This window comes from Macrobrachium rosenbergii, chromosome 59 (genome assembly GCF_040412425.1).
Source record: "Macrobrachium rosenbergii isolate ZJJX-2024 chromosome 59, ASM4041242v1, whole genome shotgun sequence".
Classification (NCBI taxonomy): domain Eukaryota; kingdom Metazoa; phylum Arthropoda; class Malacostraca; order Decapoda; family Palaemonidae; genus Macrobrachium; species Macrobrachium rosenbergii.
Genome location: NC_089799.1, coordinates 6410208 through 6417707, shown reverse-complemented (window position 1 = coordinate 6417707; position 7500 = coordinate 6410208). Strand labels below are relative to the sequence as shown.

The following is a 7500-nucleotide window of genomic DNA, read 5'->3' as shown; positions in this document are numbered from 1 at the left end:
TTAAAATACCAGTTAAAGTAGCATTGTTGGTTCTGAAGAAACTGAGAAAATAACAAAATGGAGGTTTCCTGGAAGCTCCCATAGGCTACTCTACTCGGAAACCAAGCTTTTCTACCGACTGCGACTTCTTGGCTTTTTGTTCTTATATTTTCCTTGCTAAGAATTCAAGAGTATTTTTACCCTTTTCAGCTTTTTTATTCATTCTCATTTACTAATCTCCTAAATGGGTACTGGAGACACTAAAACCTGAGTAAATTTGTTCTCCAATTTGTGGTTTTATTAAGTTCCAAAGTTCGATAATGATCGAACTTTGCATTCATCCAAGTCTTAAGACCTTTAAAATTTGTCCAAGCCTAAGACCCTTTTAGCATTTATCCAAGTCTAGGACCCTTCTAGCATTTATCCAAGTCTAAGACCATTTTAACGTTTACCTAAGTCTATGACCCGTTTAGCATTTATCCAAGGCTAAGACCCTCTTAGCATTTGTCCCGTTGCAAGACCTTGTTAACATTTATCCAAGTCTAAGACCATTTTAACAATTAACCAAGCCTAAGACCCTTTTAGCATTTATCCAAGTCCAAGACCATTTTAACATATATCCAAGTCTAAAACCCTTTCGGTCTTAGATCCTTTTAGCATTTATCCAAGTCTAAGACCCTTTTAACATTTATCCATATCTAAGACCCCTTTAGCGTTTATCCAAGTCTACGACCTTTTTAGCAATTATCCAAGTCCAGGACCCCTTTTGGTATTTATGCAAGTCCAAGACCCTTTTAGCACTTATACAATTCTAAGACCCTTATAGTATTTATCCAAGTCTAAAACCCTTTTAGCATTTATCCAAGTCTAAAACCCTTTTACCATTTATCTAAGTCTAAGACCCTTTTAGTATTTATCCAAGTCTAAGACCCTTTTAGCATTTATCTAAATCTAAGACCCTTTTATCATTTATCTAAGTCTAAGACCCCTTTAGCATTTATCCAAATCTACGACCCTTTTAGCATTAGTCAAGTCTACGACCCATTTAGCATTTATCCAAGTCTAAGACCCTTTTAGCATTTATCTAAATCTAAGACCCTTTTAGCATTTATCTAAGTCTAAGACCCCTTTAGCATTTATCCAAATCTACGACCCTTTTAGCATTAGTCAAGTCTACGACCCATTTAGCATTTATCCAAGTCTAAGACCCTTTTAGCATTTACTGAAGTCTAAGACCCTTTTAGTATTTATCTAATTCTAAGACCCTTTCAGAAATTAGCTTAGTGTTGTCCACTTTCAGACGAAGATATGTTAGTTTTTTATGCATATGAACTGAATCATTGCAATAAGTATAAACTAAATTTTGTAGTGAAATTATCAGAAAGACAGATTTCACCTTCAAGACATCACTGTGCCATTATCAGTCAGCCATGGAAAATGGTGCATTTTTTTTTTCTAAACTGCTCTGAACATTGGTAAGAAGCTGTGTTTACTAGTCAGTTTCTAGTAAACGCAGCTCATTACAATCCGTATCACATCGAACATTACGAGAGAAAATGAACACAAAGCTTTCAAAGGTGATTATGTTTTAAGTTTACATATATTTAGCAGATCCTGTTTAGCAGTAATACATTCACAATAAAATACACTACACGACAAAAAAAAATTTATAGAGAAATTTACAATACAAATGCTATCCAGATCCAGCCCACCTTGAAAACGACACACATACATTCAAGTCCCCATCTTCATCCAATACTCTGGAGAAACAACTATCACCATTTTCTTTGCTTTGTACCCTGCCTCTCTCCCAATTCTGTTTTCTTTTTCGATGTAGTACATGACAACCTCTCTCTCTCTCTCTCTCTCTCTCTCTCTCTCTCTCAGTGACAATATCCAATACGAATAAGAATGTGGTTTACATCTCCTCCCATTCCCTAAATGTTCCAGCTCCATTTTGTTCGCTAAAAATGACAGGTGGGTGTGGTTTTAGGTCACCAACGCGATGAAAATTTCTTGGCGGTCGTTATGGAATATTTCGTCTCTTTATAGTTATCCCCTCTGATCTCTCCCGGACTTTATCTTTCGTTTTTGTATTTCCTGTTATCTTCTGTAAATTCTTTCAAAAGAACACTATATTCCTTGGAAGCTTCAATGTCAAGTCAATGGCCCCTGTAGGCTTCTTCCATATGAATAGGGTTTATCTTCTGAATAATAATAATAATAATAATAATAATAATAATAATAATAATAATAATAATAATAATAATAATAATAATAATAATAATAATAATGATGATAATAATAACAATATAAACCAATCATTTCTCCCCATCAGAAATCAAAACATAGCCATACGAATTCTCCTTCAAATAAAAAAAAAATTAACAATACTAAAAATGTACAACTTTCAAAAACGTCTGGAAAGAATTAATTTAACTTTCAGTTTCATTCTCTTTCGTCCGTGGGAAAGAAAAATAATTATAAATGTTTTTTTTTTGCATTTAAATTAAAATAAATCTCTTGCTAGTTTTCTGTAAAAGAAAACTATTGTGCCGGCTTTGTCTGTCCGTCCGCACTTTTTTCTGTCCGCCTTCAGATCTTAAAAACTGCTGAGCCTAGAGGGCTGCAAATTGGTATGTTGATCATCCACCCTCCAATCATCAAACATACCAAATTGCAACCATCTAGCCTCAATAATTTCAATTTTACTTAAGGTTAAAGTTAGCCATAATCGTGCTTCTGGCAACCATATAGGATAGGCCACCACCGGCCGTGGTTAAGGTTTCATGGGCCGCGCCTCATACAGCATTATACCGAGACCACCGAAAGATAGATCTATTTTCGGTGGCCTTGATTATAGGCTGTAGCGGCTGTACAGAAAACTCGATTGCTTGTTTTTTCTCAAGAGTATAAAAATTCCTCGATTTTAGTAAATCGTCACTACCTTTCCTCAATGAAATGATGAAATTGTGTGTCTGTTAGTATACAATTGTAACGAGAAGAGAGAGAGAGAGAGAGAGAGAGAGAGAGAGAGAGAGAGAGAGAGAGAGAGAGAGAGAGAGAGAGAAGAGTCATGCATTTCCAGCGAAGCAGGTCATTCTATTTCTAAATATTATAAATATTTAATGTATTCGAAAAAAAAAAATTTTCGTCAGTGTACCAAAAGATGATAATTTCACAAACATATTTCTGTTGGAATATCGTTTCCTCGTAAGTATTGTTCCTTATCTATTCTTACCTCTGACTGTTCCCCACTGTCTTTCTCTTGATTGATGTACCCTTTTTGATGATTATTCTACTGACGATTTTGAATGCAAAATATGTTTGAGTATGTGCTTCCGATTACATGAATTACAATTTTCAATTCTCTCTCTCTCTCTCTCCCTCTCTCTCTCTCTCTCTCTCTCTCTCTCTCTCTCTCTCTCTCTCTCTCTCTCTCCAAAAAATTCTCAATATTGCAATAATTTTATTTTCAAATATGCAGCGCAAAGGAATGATGTAGTCATAAAAACAGAACAAACAGGCCTCAGATATATTCAAAGAAGACTGTAACTCTACCAGTGGACAATCAAGATCACGTAATTTTTTCATTACGAACAAAAAGTGCCTTTGTGACATCGATGTGTGTTTGGCATTGTGAGGAGCAAGCATGATTATATATATATATATATATATATATATATATATATATATATATATATATATATATATATATATATATATATATATATATATATATATATATATATATATATATATATAGTATATATATATATATATATATATATATATATATGTGTGTGTGTGTGTGTGTGTGTGTGCGTACATGTTCATGGATAAAGCTTTCATTATAAGATAATAATAATAATAATAATAATAATTATTATTATTATTATTATTATTATTATTATTATTATTATTATTATCATTTAAAATGAGCATACATTGAAATGCAAACACCAGAAAGGCCGGGAACTACGTTTACAATCATCCACAAACTCAATACGGAAGACGTGGAGACCACGGCGTAGAGGCTATGACACATCCCAGGAATTTCGAACAAGAATTATGTGGTCACTAGATGCCGTGAAGCAGCAGTGTCTCACCTAAGCCATCGGTCATAAATAGGGACAGAAATACCCCAGTGTCAATTAAGCGATCCTTAGCTGAAAATGATGGCCGCCCACGCAAATATATATATATATACGAGCATATATATATATATATATATATATATATATATATATATATATATATATATATATATGTGTATATATGTATATATATATATATATATATATATATATATATATATATATATATATATATATATATATATAAATATATATATGACTTTTTATCACATCACCGTGATTCATATACAATCAGTAAGCTACAAACGTCCTTTAACATCCAATTCGCTCTACCCCGGAAATAATATATTTTCATATATGTTACCGATGGGGAATTTTTTAGTTGATAATAAGTTCGTCGTCCCGTGGGCTCGAACCAGCGAAGGACAAGAACTCAGGACTACAGTGGACGCTTAACCCACACGGCTAGCCCACGGGACGACGAACTTATTATCAACTAAAAAATTCCCCTTCGGTAACATATATGAAAATATATTATTTCCAAGGTAGAGCGAATTGATATTAAAGGACGTTTGTAGCTTACTGATTATATATATATAAAATATATATATATATATATATATATATATATATATATATATATATATATATATATATATATATATATATATATATATACAGCCTACACATATATAACTATATATATACATGTATACATTATATATATATATATATATATATATATATATATATATATATATATATATATATATATATATATATATATATATATATATATATATATATAATATATATATATATATATATTAGCTGTAATCAACAGACATTCACGTGGAACAGAAATATATTTCAGACTCCCACCAGGATCGAACCAAGGTTCTTTCAACTGAAAGCGCCCTTGCCTTTCAATTGAAAGACTTGGGTTCGATCCCGATGTGAGTTAGAAATTAAAATATATATAAGTTTTTATGCGTCCGTGCTTCATTTGAAAACTACGATTCCGCGGCACTGATTCACGATGCAAGCTTACCTGACGTAAATCAGACCCAAAAATATGGCCCACACTAACTCAGGTGATATATTCAGCCCATAAAGACTCCTCACGAACAGTCATTTCAAACCGGTCTAAAAGGCCCTTATCAAAAGAGCGAATGCAGTAAAAATAATATAAGTCCATTGAAAGAATAAAATGGATATGTTCGTCCTATAAATATAATTAAATCACGTAATGTCCACAATATCAGTGAGGCAGCATCACTCGGATTGCAAGACGAGTACGAAAATAAAAGGCGACCAACATTTACCTGGTAGTTGGGTGGCAAGGCATACTTCCTTTGTCTCTCGCTTCAGTCTCGGTCACACACCGGCCTACGTGCCGTCTCTGGTCTGCTCTTTAGCGAATGCCGACAATGACTGTCATACGCGTCGAGTACGACCTTACGCATAGCAAAACCACATCTCCAGATTTTCCACGGAGGAGATCTCTCGTTATCGGTTCACTCGACGAAAAAAGTATCGACTCTTTTTTTTTTTTTTATGGGAGTGAATGACGAGAATTTTCCCGTGTCATAATTGTCTTACGGTGAGGTGGGTGGAGGGAAAACGACGGTGGCAGATACTTTACAAACAAACACACACGCCCACAAAGCACGAGAGAAGGAGGAGGAAGAAGAGGATGATGATGATGATGATGATGAAGAGGAGGAGACAGTGGTGGACTAGAAGAAACGCTGTTGTCACTTCACCCGAAGAAACTTATTATAAAGAACTGTGTTTTATCGAAGGGATTTCGGGAGGAGGAGCAGGAGCAGGAGGTTCGATTCACAACAAGAACGACAACTGGCGTGCATATCCGAGAGCGAGACTGGATATGGGGCCGCCCGACCGATCGACTACGACGACGACGACGAGGAGGAGGAGGAGGAGTGAACGGCAGCAGGCAGCACAGCAGCAGCACAGCAGCAGCCTCGCTGGTGGGATAGAAGCAACTGAGAGAGAGAGAGAGAGAGAGAGAGAGAGAGAGAGAGAGAGAGAGAGAGATACTGGAGGGGCTTTGCACAAGGCACTATTTTGATCAATTATTGACTTTAAGCCTTCCAGGCCCTGAGGAGACACCACCGCCACCACCACCACGACGGAGCTGATACTAGCTACTAGCTACTAACTGCTCCTCGTTGGGGACATTCATTCTACATCTAACTCTCTATTCTACTTCGCTTTATTTTCCATTCTGTGGTTTTCCTTTGATTTCTTAACGTGGATTCTCATAATTCCTTTTATCTCTGCTGCTCATTCGGGACATTCATCCTACGTCTACTTTTTATTCTTTTTCGCTTTATTTTTCCTTCTACCGTACCCCTCTGATTCCTTTCCGTGGATTTCTCATATACCTCCTTTCATATCTCTGCTCATAGCGAACGCTCCCTCCTTGGCTTTATCGATCTTTACATAATCACCACTACTGCATTAATGCAAAGGTAAGCTGTAGTCATTTCAGCGAACCTGTATCTCCATCGTCGCCATGGGCGCCCACGCGTAAGGGCAAGGGGAGCTGGGGAGGAGCTTGCCCCCATCTGAAATCCGGGGAAAAAATTTTTATATACAGTATGTATATATATATATATATATATATATATATATATATATATATATATATATATAATATATATATATATATATATATATATAATGATTATAATCACTTTTGTGCCTGATTCATTTATCACACATTACCACAGGTGAGAATGGCTTGGAAATAAAGTCGAAACCGGTCAGGACCTCTTATTTTTCATCTGTGGTAATTTTTATATATATAACGTATATATATATATATATATATATATATATATATATATATATATATATATATATATATATATATATATATATATAATTGCTTTATTCATTAAAGAAATGCAGGCGCTGATGCTGTTTTTGGAGTTAACCTGCTAGTTCAAATGGTCAAAAGTGTTTGTCTGCTTGATACCGGAAACTATCCATGGATGTATAAGATTTGGCGGCCCCCTTTTAAAATATGCTGCGGGTGCCCATGGATTTCTTCCTTAAATTTTGTTTCAAGGACTGGAATGGAATTATCCTGCCGGGTGAAATGGTGAAATACGTAATGGAGAATTACCAAAGAGGTATCAATCAATGATTCTGCGAATACTGATTGACAATTGACGACAATGGCTTCGGTTCGAGCATTAAGGGTGGTACGTGATGTCCCAGGGAGTCGAGAATTGCCGCCTACACACTTCTTTTTTTATCTAATACCGTCACCTGGAAGGGATGGAAGATACAGAAATGGTGTTTTCTTGATCTCGAATATAAATATAGAAGGGACTCTTTTATTACGTTGATACCAATGGCTGAAGGCATATACTTGAATTCGCTCATGATT

General features: G+C 35.2%; 1 protein-coding gene across 27 annotated transcripts in view; it reads right to left on the bottom strand.

Moving 5' to 3' along the window:
• The window catches only part of LOC136837694 (sodium/potassium/calcium exchanger Nckx30C-like), a 537491-nt gene that overhangs the window by 275029 nt on the left and 254962 nt on the right, over nt 1-7500 (bottom strand). The window contains exon 1 of one of the 27 annotated variants that reach the window (XM_067102584.1): nt 5402-5963. The exons of 25 other annotated variants lie outside the window; for them this stretch is intronic. The gene's annotated coding sequence lies outside the window, so the exon portion shown is untranslated. Of the gene's footprint in view, nt 1-5401; nt 5964-7500 lie in introns of those variants that run through there. One more of the 27 variants, XM_067102574.1, reaches the window with a different exon arrangement.